Raw genomic sequence first — 15,638 nt, 5'->3', positions numbered from 1 at the left:
ATTAAACCATAGAAGCAAGTAGGTCTCCAAAATTAAGGAAAATAACCATGACTTTATTGAATAAGTATTTGATTTGACAGATACCCAGGTTAGCTGTTTACAATACAGATGTTCATATAAGGGGGAATCCTGATGTGTTCTTTTTCCATAAGAGTTAATGTACGTGGCACAGGTTAGTCATCTTACGAAGACGTTTCTTAACCCTTTTCAAGAGAAACAGAGAAAATTCAAAGAAGCAATACAAACAATATCCATGGCCCCCCTAAACAAAAGGCAACACCACCCTCTACTTAAAATCAAAATGAATATACAGTATAATGCTGATTATAAAAACGTTTATTGGTAGCTATCACTATTGTATTTGAATGCTCACTTTATGAAGCCTTTATAAGATGTTATCCTTATCCTGATCAAATACTTATGTCATGCAATAAAATGCAAATGAAACTTAAAAATCATACAATGTGATTTCTGGATTTTGTTTAAGATTCCGTCCTCACAGTTGAAGTGTACCATGATAAAAATGACAGACCTCTACATGCTTTGTAAGTAGGAAAACCTGCAAAATTGGCAGTGTATCAAATACTTTTCTTCAAATACTTGTATCAGTTATCCTGCCAGAGCTTTTTGTGCAGAATCCACTGTTCCACTGTTTCAGGTGCAACATTTATGGTCATGTTGCAGCAGTGTGAAGGAGGGAGATTCTAAGATGTGGAAGTGTGCAGGAGGGCATGGGACAGATGATTGTGGAGTTTCAGAGGATAAAGTTGTATCTGTCAATTGTAGGGGTGCTCATGTTGCTGGGGATCAGAAGTGTCCGGTGAGAGAGAGGCAGATTAAAGTGTCCAGAGTCAGAGTAGTGCAGAGGGTGTTATATGCTGAGGCAGTGAAGAAAGTGGAGAGGAGGGTCAAGGGTGAGGGATGCTGAGAGCATCTCTGTGAGCAATAGATCTGTGCCAATACAGAAGAATAGGGTAATGAGTGAGTTATGCTTCAATAAGTTTGGCTTTTTAGCATTCATAGCAACGGTTATCAACTGTACCGCAGAAATGGAAAGTAAATCACAGAAAATATATGTTGTGGTGGAAGCCGCAGGGAGGTATTTTGGGTATACGACTCCAGAAGAGTTCCAGGGTGTGTTGAGTGGTGGTGTCCCGTCCTCCCAGGCCGTTGGCATGCTGCAGGAGCAGATAGGGTCAAAGTAGTGGAATGGGGTAGTGGGTTTTAATGAGTGTACGTGGCAGCTGCAGAGAAGTAACTGGGTGTATGAGATTTTACTGCAGAAGAGTTCATGGGTGTGTATTATATTTATATAAAATAGTGGTATATAGGTGTAGGGTTAGTTGGTTGTGAATTTTACATTTACTTGATGAACAGGAATAAGGAAGATAATTTAATGTATGTAGGATGTGACTGGCCTCACACTTTAGAGCAGTAGGTGGTGGTGTATGCACCTTTAAGTTGGACGCGATCCGCCAACCAAAGGATCAGGCTTGGTGTTGATCTTTTATTCTCTGACAACGACAGGAAAAACTTCCATGACCAAACATTGTGCTGCCCTAACACGGAACCCAAACCGGCTTCGCACGTGCGCCACGTGCATACATTTATTTTGTCCCCCCACACCAAATGAGATCACGACACGCAGTTAAAATATCAAAACAAACTCTGAACCAATTACATTAATTTGGGACAGGTCGAAAAGCATTAAACATTTATGGCAATTAGCTAGCTAGCTTGCACTTGCTAGCTAATTTGTCCTATTTAGATATCTTGCTGTTGCTAGTTAATTTGTCCTGGGAAAAAACATTGAGTTGCTATTTTACCTGAAATGCACAAGGTCCTCTACTCCGACAATTAATCCACACATAAAACGGTCAACCGAATCATTTCTATTCATCTCTCCTCCTTCCAGGCTTTTTCTTCTCTGGACTTTATATTGCAATTGGCAACTTCCATAAATTAGGTGCATTACCCCCACTGACCTCGTTTGTCTTTCAGTCACCCACATGGGTATAACCAATGCAGAGATGGCACGTGGGTACCTGGTTCTATAAACCAATGAGGAGATGGGAGAGGCGGGACTTGTAGCGCGATCTGCATCACAAATAGAACTGACTTCAATTTTAGCCCTTGGCAACGCAGACACGTTGGCGTGCGCGAGCAGTGTGTGGGTGCAATAATTGAATAATATAGATTTCAAAATGTATTTTGCAATGCTCGTGCACGCGACGCGAGCGGTGTAGTCAGCCTGTAATACGCCAGACTCCTCTCTTCCACATGGGTACAATAGAGAAGGCTATATAACAATAATCTCATGAATTACATAACAATGTAATGCAAATGCAATTGATATTATGAATGAGAAATGTACAGTATAGCCTATAGATTCCAAAGAAGAAGACAATAAATACAGTAGAAATAACGTGACTTACCTGAAATCAGTGGAGTTTACACTCTTAGAAACAAAGGGGCTATCAAGAACCTAAAAGGTTCTTCGGCTGTCCCGTAGGAGAACCCTTTGAACAACCCTTTTTGGTTCAAGGTAGAACCCTTTTGAGTTCCATGTAGAACCTTTTCCAGAGAGGGATCTAAATGGAACCCAAAAGAGTTCTACCTTGAACCAAAAACGGTTCTCCTATGGGGACAGCTGAGGAACCCTTTTGGACCCCATTTTTCTAAGATTGTACTGGAGAACGGATGAGAGACTTTCTGTGTAATACTATTTTCATTCATCGTCGCTGCAAGCGGAGCGAGAGAGACCACAAATGTTTTGCTGAGGCAAGCAATATTAGCGAGCTTGCCAATGGCGCTGGGACCATAGAGCCTTCGGCTACAGAGCGGCGAGTTAGCAGAAGCACGGGATCGGGACCAGCAATGTCAAGGATCATGACATTGAATAGCGCAGGAAGTTGCAGCTGGAGAAAGCGGACATTGAACTACAGCAAAGGGAAGTAAAAACTGTCACTGTTGGACTTAGACTCAACGTCATTCATAGAACAGGATAGTGGCAGTGTGAATGGACAGAGATGGTGTGAAGTTGGCAACAAATAACAATTAGCCACAGAGGCAGACAGTGTGGCTAAGCAAATACAGCTATTCTGGAAACTCATGAGCTGGAGCATATCGCTAACTGTGACTAGAGATGGGATTACTAACTCATTGAAGCTGAAGATCATTCGTTGGTAACGGATTATGAAAGAAGCGGACTTGAGAGTTTCACAGTGACTAAAAGAAAGAACATGATTCTCTCATGGAAGAAAGGAGTTCTATGATGGGAGATGAAAGGACATTGACAGGCTTTAGGCTTGAGTCGCTGGTTTATTTGTTAAACGGGACTGAGTTGAAACAAAAATCAACTTCATTATTTGATTGACTATTTTATTTGTGACATACTTTCAAGTTATCTGATAATCAGAGGTTGATTATCTACAATGTCATGGATTGGTGACTGTTTGGATATTCCACCAACTAATGTTGAACTATTTACTATTAGTTATTGAGGGTTACTGAGTGTGAGAAATACTTTGCTACGCCTTGTTGAGTACTGTACAGTATGTGCTTTTGTGAAACTACTGTTTTTTTTGAGTCTTTAATGCTGATGGTTGGAGAAATCAGTCCACTGCTCATTTTCATTGAGTGTTATCAGTCTGAATATACAGTATATCAGTGTTTGATTGTATACATTGACTATTGAGGCACCATACTGTTGCTTTTGTTTTGGTGTGTTGACTATCAAGACTATACCACTACTCCTAGTGGATGAACATTGTTTATGTGAAACATTCTATAATACTAAAGGAAGAATTAAGAGACTGGGGCAATGTGTCACAGCATCATCGGATTGAGCTTGTTGTCATTGCAGGCAATCTCAACACTGTGCGTTACAGGGAAGACATCCTCCTCGTGTGGTACCCTTCATGCAGGCTCATCCTGACATGACCCTCCAGCATGACAATGCCACCAGCCATACTGCTCGTTCTGTGCATGATTTCCTGCAAGATAGGAATGTCAGTGTTCAGCCATGACCAGCAAAGAGCCCGGATCTCAATCCCATTGAGCACGTCTGGGACCTGTTGGATCGGAGTTCGAGGGCTAGGGCCATTCCCCAGCATTGTCCAGGAACTTGCAGGTGCCTTGGTGGAAGAATGGGTAACATCTCACAGCAAGAACTGGCAAATCTGGTGCAGTCCATGAGGAGTAGATGCACTGCAGTGCTTAATGCAGCTGGTGGACACTCAAGAAACTGACTGTTACCTTTGATTTTGACCCCCCTTTTGTCCAGGGACACATTATTATATTTCTGTTAGTCATGGAACTGAGAAGTGGTCTGTGGTCACCACCTGCAGAATCACTCCTTTTTTGGGGGTGTCTTGCTAATTGCCTATAATTTCCACCTTTTGTCTATTCCATTTGCACAACAGCATGTGAAATTTATTGTCAATCAGTGTTGCTTCCTAAGTGGACAGTTTGATTTCATAGAAGTGTGATTGACTTGGAGTTACATTGTGTTGTTTAAGTGTTCCCTTTATTTTTTTGAGCAGTGTATATATTTTTTAATGTATTTTATGAATTCATTTCAGGCTGATATGAGATACCATAACCACACATTTAAAACAATTGTTTAACTGAATATTTATGACAGAAATATACAATGCAATATAGCAGAAACTGCAAGAAGACCCTGGCGTGACAGTGCTTGCTGTGATTGGTAGAGATTTCACAATGCAGTGTACCACTCACATCTCTTGACCCCAACCCTACACCACCGGTTAGACGTCAATGTAATCACTCAGCAAAACACTGGTCACTGTCGAAGCTGAATCAGAATTAGTTGGGTAACATATTTCATTATGCAGAATATCAGAAAGGGAGAAGTGCTCCACAATGTCTGTACGCTAGTCACTCCCTTCTTTTCCCATTGGGGGGAGGAGTATGGCAGTGTCTGGAATCATTGTATTACTCCTCTGATGTATGAATCTTGACCTGGTATATGACCTAGAGAATCACTCCCCTTTCTGAGCTTGTCCAGGAGGGGGTGTATTTGAGATGGGAGTATCTAGAACTGACAATTGATATATGCCATTGAATTAGGTAATGTTTTGGTCCTAAGTGGTACCAAGAACGAGATTAGAATCTCGTCTAAAGAGACCAAACTGAAGAATAATTTATAGCTACTGCTATCTGGCTATGGGATACTCCTCTTTCAAGTAAAAGGCCTAAGATCTGTGGTTTGTCATGTGAGTTGAGGGGTGTATCTTGGCTATAAAAGATACTAACTATTCTTTTGTAAGGGACTCAGAGAATTAATTTATAGACACTGAATTGATCTGAGAGTCAAAAGGGCTATGGTGAAGCTCATATAATTAAAGATGGAATGTAAAATAAAACTCTGACTTGTGTGGTTTGTAAACTCTTTCCATTTAGTAATACAGGAAATAACCACGACACTCAGCCAGAGTACGCAGCATAGCACAGAGCAATTATGGAATTTGGGAACTTTTTCAAAAAGAGCAAGCACTATGAGCATGAGCAGACAGCAGTGAATGAGGTGGAGGGCAGAAAGTCAAAGTGCAGTAGCAGCAGCAGAGTTGGCCACAGGTTTGTGCAGGGGTGGTGGTGGTAACTAACTAGCTAGTCTCCCTCAGCATAAGGGCTGGCTAATGCTAATAAGCTAGCATAAGCACTCAGCATACTTAAGCTACTGGGTGTCAGAGTTATTTAACAGTATATTTAGTGAATGGGCAAGCTAAGGATATGAATATAAATCCTGATATTAGGAAGTGTTGATTTCCTGCGAGTGTATTTGACAGGTTTCGTTTCTGTAGCTAGCTTGGCTGGCGAGCCACGTCGGTAGCTACTGGCTGGCTAGCTAGCTGAGACAGAAAAGGTGAGTGAACGTTTTTCTGACTGAAGCACACATCTTCTGACAGTGCCCCACTGTGGAAGGAAGCGGAACTTTACTACAACTTGATATTTAACCCTGTTTAAAAATGGGAAATGTTGAGGTGGTAGAACTGACTTAATGAAAGGAATCAGAGGTCTTATAATGTGGGGTTATGGTATGACTCACGAACACGACAGCGTCGGTTGTTAGGCTCTGACATCCACACGTTTTCCAGCAGTTGTCTGAACTCTGTCGCGGACATCCTGACTTCAAAGAGGTCTTCTCACAAAACTGTTGGCTCTACAAACTAATGTCACCAATAACGAAAGAAACTCATGAACACGAAGGTGTAGGTTGATCTGCTCCTCGATGGAAATAGTCTAATTTACGTTATAAAGTTTGACGGTCCCTAGCTAGCCCCAGAGCTAGCCAATCCAAAGTCAGGTTGCCCACCAGCCAGCTGAAGCTAAATGTTGAAATAATTTGGCTAACTCTTCTCACCTGCAAACACACATCAAATCACACCCCAAAACAAACTCACATTTCAATTCAATTACAGCCACTTTCATTTCTTAATGAACCAAATCTAAAACAAGGCTAAATCAGGAAGTGCATTAATTAACCCTTTAAAACAAATTAAATGTTGCACCTTGTAGATGAGCCAAAGAGGAGCACTAAGAACAGCAGCAGCCAGAGGCAACTGGAAGGAAAGAGGATGATTTAGGTCACGTGGCAACACCAGGCCTGCAGGCTGAATCCGGCCCTTGACACATTTCTAGTCGGCCCGTACAATGTTTTGGGTGGTCAATTCATTTTGACACGCTTCCTTACCGCCGTGATGAGCTGCACTAAAAGTCACAGGAAGCACTGCCAACGTGCTTCAAGCCAAATGGCAGCGCATTGCCACACACCCACACACAAGCCAGGAAGCTGTATCATATAATCTGTAATTGCACTGACAGAATCTTCTACCAAACCAAATGTTTAAACAATGTGAACGGATCAGCTAGTCCGAAGCACCCCAACACAGGCAGGGGGCATAAAATGAGACCAGAGGCAGTGGTTGTGGTTCCTTTTCTTTTGTATAGTCTCCTAAACAGGTCTTCTTTTGCCTGACAAAATAACTCCAGTACAGGGAAGTCCAACGTTGAAACACCAGTGTAACAAAACAAATAAACTAAGAGGTTGACCAAAAGGCTGTGGCCAAATTGGAAAGCAAAATAACAAACGGCTACTCCTGTCTTAGACTATCGTCTACACATAACAGTTAGAGGAGGAACGCTTCTCTCTACCTAAAGCCTGCCTAGGTTAACGGAGAGACAAGGTGCCCAGTCACAGAAGCTTTCTCTGAGGTAGGCAAAACCAACATCCTCACAGGTCCCTGTCTCTACTCCCAATCCACCCCCAGCTCCTCTCCTGGCACACCTATATAGAGGAAGACACAAAGCAATTAGTTTTGCCCAGCTGTGTACGAATTGGCTTTACACTGAGTACCTATCCCCTGAGGAGGGTGCTGTCGTGTTGTCTTCCTCCGGCTGGTCACTGAACTCTCACAACATGTCGTAGGCTAAATGTCCATGCCAAGTCTGGGTTCCAACGGATCATTGCTGTAGCCTACAGAAAATGTCATCTTAGTCATCAAAAAGTTATAATATAACGGATTCACGCGAGGTTATAAATTACTACTAAAGGACAATAGGACACACAAGACAGTATAAATGAGTCAACAGTTGAGTCCTCTACATTTATGAAATTACAGCCTGGTGGACAGTGAATTAAACGCTTTCATGTGTCCTGTTTACAGAGAGCAGTGGAGTACAGACACATGCCACAGTCCTAGCTCGGTTTTTAAAGCTTAACAAGAAATAACAAAAAAAATTAAAACTGCAACAAAACACCATGCAAAGGAGAAACGTGTCGGCCTATTACAGTAGCCTAGGCTGGCAACAACTACAATATATTTTAGGTATTTCTTATTTTGTTTTAATATGTTAAAATGCTATATATGTAAGCGCGCAATGGTATGGTCTCTATTAACCAATCCACATGGTGAGTCCAGATAAATGTTTATTATTGTTTGGTTTATTCAACCCATTCACATAAAGTGTCTCAGTCTCTTATATTCTTCCTTTAGTATTATAGAATGTGTCACATAAACAATGTTCATCCACTAGTAGTGGTATAGTCTTGATAGTCAACACACCAAAACAAAAGCAACAGTATGGTGCCTCAATAGTCAATGTATACAATCAAACACTGATATACTGTATATTCAGACTGATAACACTCAATGAAAATGAGCAGTGGACTGATTTCTCCAACCATCAGCATTAAAGACTCAAAAAGAAACAGTAGTTTCACAAAAGCACATACTGTACAGTACTCAACAAGGCGTAGCAAAGTATTTCTCACACTCAGTAACCCTCAATAACTAATAGCAAAATAGTTCAACATTAGTTGGTGGAATATMCAAACAGTCACCCAATCCATGACATTGTAGATAATCAACCTCTGATTATCAGATAACTTGAAAGTATGTCACAAATAAAATAGTCAATCAAATAAAATGAAGTTGATTTTGTTTCAACTCAGTCCCGTTTAACAAAATAAACCAGCGACTCAAGCCTAAAGCCTGTCAATGTCCTTTCATCTCCCATCATAGAACTCCTTTCTTCCATGAGAGAATCATGTTCTTTCTTTTAGTCACTGTGAAACAATCTCAAGTCCGCTTCTTTCATATCCGTTACCAAACKAATGATCTTCAGCTTCAATGAGTTAGTAATCCGCATCTCTAGTCACAGTTAGCGATATGCTCCAGCTCATGAGTTTCCAGAATAGCTGTATTTGCTTAAGCCACACTGTCTGCCTCTGTGGCGAATTGTTATTTGTTGCCAACTTCACACCATCTCTGTCCATTCACACTGCCACTATCCTGTTCTATGAATGACGTTGAGTCTAAGTCCAACAGTGACAGTTTTTACTTCCCTTTGCTGTAGTTCAATGTCCGCTTTCCTCCAGCTGCAACTTCCTGCGCTATTCAATGTCAYGATCCTTGACATTGCTGGTCCCGATCCCGTGCTTCTGCTAACTCGCCGCTCTGTAGCCGAAGGCTCTATGGTCCCAGCGCCATTGGCAAGCTCGCTAATATTGCTTGCCTCAGCAAAACATTTGTGGTCTCTCTCGCTCCGCTTGCAGCGACGATGAATGAAAATAGTATTACACAGAAAGTCTCTCATCCGTTCTCCAGTACAATCTTAGAAAAATGGGGTCCAAAAGGGTTCCTCAGCTGTCCCCATAGGAGAACCGTTTTTGGTTCAAGGTAGAACTCTTTTGGGTTCCATTTAGATCCCTCTCTGGAAAAGGTTCTACATGGAACTCAAAAGGGTTCTACCTTGAACCAAAAAGGGTTGTTCAAAGGGTTCTCCTACGGGACAGCCGAAGAACCCTTTTAGGTTCTTGATAGCACCTTTGTTTCTAAGAGTGTAAACTCCACTGATTTCAGGTAAGTCACGTTATTTCTAACTGTATTTATTGTCTTCTTCTTTGGAATCTATAGGCTATACTGTACATTTCTCATTCATAATATCAATTGCATTTGCATTACATTGTTATGTAATTCATGAGATTATTGTTATATAGCCTTCTCTATTGTACCCATGTGGAAGAGAGGAGTCTGGCGTATTACATTTACATTTAAGTCATTTAGCTGACGCTCTTATCCAGAGCGACTTACAAATTGGAAAGTTCATACATATTCATCCTGGTCCCCCCGTGGGGAATGAACCCACAACCCTGGCGTTGCAAGCGCCATGCTCTACCAACTGAGCCACACGGGACCACGTGTATTACAGGCTGACTACACCGCTCGCGTCGCGTGCACGAGCATTGCAAAATACATTTTGAAATCTATATTATTCAATTATTGCACCCACACTGCTCGCGCACGCCAACGTGTCTGCGTTGCCAAGGGCTAAAATTGAAGTCAGTTCTATTTGTGATGCAGATCGCGCTRCAAGTCCCGCCTCTCCCATCTCCTCATTGGTTTATAGAACCAGGTACCCACGTGCCATCTCTGCATTGGTTATACCCATGTGGGTGACTGAAAGACAAACGAGGTCAGTGGGGGTAATGCACCTAATTTATGGAAGTTGCCAATTGCAAATATAAAGTCCAGAGAAGAAAAAGCCTGGAAGGAGGAGAGATGAMTAGAAATGATTCGGTTGACCGTTTTATGTGTGGATTAATTGTCGGAGTAGAGGACCTTGTGCATTTCAGGTAAAATAGCAACTCAATGTTTTTTCCCAGGACAAATTARCTAGCAACAGCAAGATATCTAAATAGGACAAATTAGCTAGCAAGTGCAAGCTAGCTAGCTAAATTGCCATAAATGTTTAATGCTTTTCGACCTGTCCCCAAATTAATGTAATTGGTTCAGAGTTTGTTTTGATATTTTAACCTGCGTGTCGTGATCTCATTTGGTGTGGGGGGACAAAATAAATGTATGCACGATGGCGCACGTGCGAAGCCGGTTTGGGTTCCGTGTTAGGGCAGCACAATGTTTGGTCATGGAAGTTTTTCCTGTCGTTGTCAGAGAATAAAAGATCAACACCAAGCCTGATCCTTTGGTTGGCGGATCGCGTCCAACTTAAAGGTGCATACACCACCACCTACTGCTCTAAAGTGTGAGGCCAGTCACATCCTACATACATTAAATTATCTTCCTTATTCCTGTTCATCAAGTAAATGTAAAAAATTCACAACCAACTAACCCTACACCTATATACCACTATTTTATAWAAATATAAATCACCACCCCATGAACTCTTCTGCAGTAAAATCTCATACACCCAGTTACTTCTCTGCAGCTGCCACGTACACTCATTAAAAACCCACTACCCCATTCCACTACTTTGACCCTATCTGCTCCTGCAGCATGCCAACGGCCTGGGAGCGCTGACGTAGAGTGCTTGTATGTTTCTGTTTTGTTTGGTCAGGGTGTGATGTGGGTGGGCATTCTATGTTTGTATGTCTAGGTTGTTTTGTATTTCTATGTTTGGCCTGGTATGGTTCCCAATCAGAGGCAGCTGTCTATTTGTTGTCTCTGATTGAGAACCATACTTAGGTAGCCTGTTTTCCCACTGTTAGTTGTGGGTGGTTATTTTCTGTTTAGTGTTTGTAGCACCGTTCAGAACTCGCTCTCTTCTCTCTCATTCTCTTTCTCTCTTTTCTCTTCTCTCCCTCTCTCTTTATTGTCGAGATGTTTTAATTTAATGTGTTAATGTGTATTGTTTATCTATCTTTTTATGTATTTGCCTACAAGTTTATATGTTTACAACAACCAAGGGGAAGATATCAAAATAGGGGCATTGGGGAATAATAAAATTTGTACGGAATACATTTGTACTGTAGTGAAGCCGTCTCTAGAGTAATGCAAGGTCTCTTTCATGATCATGTGAAAGTCAATTGCTATGGAAACGCTGGGATGTGTTTTTCAATTATGTTAAAGGTAATTATGATGCAACTATGATGGTGATACGAAATGGATTACAATTTATGAATATTAAGGCTATACGCACTACATGTTACACACATAGACACTCAAACATGCAAAAAGGCAGAGTTATTATTTATTTGGACATCACACATTATAGTCTTACTCTTATACAGACATCATACACACTCTCATTATATCATATCCAATATCATACACATCAACTTACTCAGATTTGTTACACACATAACTTATCTCAATTTTCTAACATCTGTGGATTGGCTCACAGGCAAACAGGCAAGGGAATAATTTTTTGTTGTTGCTAGAACTATTTTCTTGAATTCTAATATCGGACATTTGAAAGCTCTAATTTTGACCGTCATAATACCTCTGATGGCAGTAACTTTACAAGCACTAATTATGGTCAATTTAGCCTAAGAATAGTATTACAACAAATATTATGGCTGAAGTCCCAAGTCCTCACATCCTTGGAACAGGAAGTTGAATTTTCGTCACGGGTTTATATAGTGGTGAAAGAAGGGCATGCTTTGCAACCCTAGTCAGGGCTAAGAGGCGAGGGTAATCAAACTAAGTGCCCAGTCTGAGCTCATAGACAACTGTCTCCAAGCAGTTAGTGTCCCACTGTAATCCCTGCAAACCCGGTCAGTCAGGTGTACAACACAGACTTAGAGAAATGACCTGTTTGTACCCTCCTGTTAGGGGAGCAGATCAAGCTTAGCCTGTGCCAGGCCTGTTGTTGTAACTTGCGTTATTATTTTCATTGATCTTTTCCATCACTTCCTTGTTATGGGAGTTTTTATGATTTATGTTGATTAGATTTGTGTTATTTCCTAGCCTCTTAGCATGCCTCCATCAACCCGTAAGAGTAACTGCATCTGAAATAGCATTGTTCTATAAATATATGATTTTATGTAGATAACTACCTATTTATTGTCTTTATGTTGTCTTCTGGGAACTACAGTATGTGCTCCCATCAGGACATGCAGTCAGTGTGCTGTTATAATTTGGAGTTTAGGTTAGGACGATTTGTATTCAGCACGTCTTTCCTGTTTCGACAGCAGTGACTGGTGCTTGTGTAAGCCTATGCTGTATGGCTATTCTCAGCTGTTTTTCATCCTGATTGTGCTTTGGCCAACCATTCAGTGTGTAAAGCTTTGGCTGCACCACAAGCCTGGCCACCAATACAATTAGCCTGATGTATTATGGAGTCTAAGAACAGAGAGGCAGAGATAATGTTTTTGATACAGGTGGAGGTGTCCATTATATAACAGCATACTTGTTTTTCTGTTGTATTTGAGGCTCAATCAGGTAGAAGTGTGACTTTTTACTAAGCGAATTACACCATAGAAGCAAGTAGGTCTCCAAAATTAAGGAAAATAACCATGACTTTATTGAATAAGTATTTTATTTGACAGATACCAGTTAGCTGTTTACAATACAGATGTTCATATAAGGGGGAATCCTGATGTGTTCTTTTTCCATAAGAGTTAATGTACTGGCACAGGTTAGTCATCTTACGAAGACGTTTCTTAACCCTTTTCGAGAGAACAGAGAGAAATTCAAAGAAGCAATACAAACAATATCCATGGCCCCCTAAACAAAAGGCAACACCACCCTCTACTTAAAATCAAAATGAATATACAGTATAATGCTGATTATAAAACGTTTATTGGTAGCTATCACTATTGTATTTGAATGCTCACTTTATGAAGCTTTATAAGATGTTATCCTTATCCTGATCAAATACTTATGTCATGCAATAAAATGCAAATAATTACTTAAAAATCATACAATGTGATTTTCTGGTTTTTGTTTAGATTCCGTCTCTCACAGTTGAAGTGTACCTATATGATAAAATGACAGACCTTCACATGCTTGTAAGTAGGAAAACCTGCAAAATTGGCAGTGTATCAAATACTTTTTCTCAAATACTTGTATCAGTTATCCTGCCAGAGCTTTTGTGCAGAATCCACTGTTCCACTGTTTCAGGTGCAACATTTATGGTCATGTTGCAGCAGTGTGAAGGAGGGAGATTCTAAGATGTGGGAAGTGTGCAGGGAGGGCATGGACAGATGATTGTGGAGTTTCAAGAGAATAAAGTTGTATCTGTCAATTGTAGGGGTGCTCATGTTGCTGGGATCAGAAGTGTCCGGTGAGAGAGAGGCAGATTAAAGTGTCCAGAGTCAGAGTAGTGCAGAGGGTGTTATATGCTGAGGCAGTGAAGAAAGTGGAGGAGGAGGGTCAAGGGTGAGGATGCTGAGAGCATCTTGTGAGCATAGATCTGTGCCAATACAGAAGAATAGGGTAATGAGTGAGTTATGCTTCAATAAGTTGGCTTTTTAGCATTCATAGCAAGGTTATCAACTGTACCGCAGAAATGGAAAGTAATCACAGAAATATTATGTTGTGGTGGAAGCCGCAGGGAGGTACAGTGGGGAGAGAACTAAGTAGTTGATACACGGGCCGATTTTGCAGGTTTTCCTACTTACAAAGCATGTAGAGGTCTGTAATTTTTATCATAGGTACACTTCAACTATGAGGAGGACGGAATCTAAAACAAAAATCCAGAAAATCACATTGTATGATTTTAAAGTAATTAATTTGCATTTTATTGCATGACATAAGTATTTGATACATCAGAAAAGCAGAACTTAATTTTTGGTACAGAAACCTTTGTTTGCAAATTACAGAGATCATACGTTTCCTGTAGTTCTTGACTAGGTTTGCACACACTGCAGCAGGGATTTTGGCCCACTCCTCCTACAGATCTTCTCAGATCCTTCAGGTTTCGGGGCTGTCGCTGGGCAATACGGACTTTCAGCTCCCTCCAAAGATTTTCTATTGGGTTCAGGTCTGGAGACTGGCTAGGCCACTCCAGGACCTTGAGATGCTTCTTACGGAGCCACTCCTTAGTTGTCATGGCTGTGGTGTTTCGTGTCGTTGTCATGCTGGAAGACCCAGCCACGACCCATCTTCAATGCTTTACTGAGGGAAGGAGGTTGTTGGCCAAGATCTCGCGATACATGGCCCCATCCATCCTCCCCTCAATACGGTGCAGTCGTCCTGTCCCCTTTGCAGAAAAGCATCCCCAAAGAATGATGTTTCCACCTCCATGCTTCACGGTTGGGTGGTGTTCTTGGGGTTGTACTCATACTTCTTCTTCCTCCAACACGGCGAGTGGAGTTAGACCAAAAAGCTCTATTTTTGTCTCATCAGACCACATGACCTTCTCCCATTCCTCCTCTGGATCATCCAGATGTCATTGGCAAACTTCAGACAGGCCTGGACATGCACTGGCTTAAGCAGGGGGACCTTGCGCGTCGCTGCAGGATTTTAATCCATGACGGCGTAGTGTGTTACTAATGGTTTTCTTTGAAACTGTGGTCCCAGCTCTCTTCAGGTCATTGACCAGGTCCTGCGTGTAGTTCTGGGCTATCCCTCACCTTCCTCATGATCATTGATGCCCCACGAGGTGAAATCTTGCATGGAGCCCCAGACAGGGGTGATTGACCGTATCTTGAACTTCTTCCATTTTCTAATAATTGCGCAACAGTTGTTTCCTTCTCACCAAGCTGCTTGCCTATTGTCCTGTAGCCCATCCCAGCCTTGTGCAGGTCTACAATTTTATCCCTGATGTCCTTACACAGCTCTCTGGTCTTGGCCATTGTGGAGAGGTTTGAATCTGTTTGATTGAGTGTGTGGACAGGTGTCTTTTATACAGGTAACGAGTTCAAACAGGTGCAGTTAATACAGGTAATGAGTGGAGAACAGGAGGGCTTCTTAAAGAAAAACTAACAGGTCTGTGAGAGCCGGAATTCTTACTGGTTGTAGGTGATCAAATACTTATGTCATGCAATAAAAGCAAATTAATTATTTAAAAATCATACAATGTGATTTTCTGGATTTTTGTTTTAGATTCCGTCTCTCACAGTTGAAGTGTACCTATGATAAAAATTACAGACCTCTACATGCTTTGTAAGTAGGAAAACCTGCAATTCGGCAGTGGTGTTATGTGAGTCAGAGTGGACTTTTGTGTGTGCCTCGGCTCGCGACTGTGAGTGCTTGCGAGTATGTGACGATATCGCGAGAATGAGGTGGTCCGGAAGGGGTGTGTGGTTGAGTTGGTGGTGCTCGTCGGTGTCTCTCCGCTATAGTGGCTTTGTGGGTCTGGGGTCTTCGGTGGGTCTTGGGAGGTTTTTGGGGTGTTGTTTGTCGGCCGGTTGGCAATGCTTTGCAGGA

The sequence above is a fragment of the Salvelinus sp. IW2-2015 genome, unplaced genomic scaffold (assembly GCF_002910315.2).
Source record: "Salvelinus sp. IW2-2015 unplaced genomic scaffold, ASM291031v2 Un_scaffold648, whole genome shotgun sequence".
Taxonomy (NCBI): Eukaryota; Metazoa; Chordata; class Actinopteri; order Salmoniformes; family Salmonidae; genus Salvelinus; species Salvelinus sp. IW2-2015.
Note: the sequence above shows the minus strand (reverse complement) of the source record.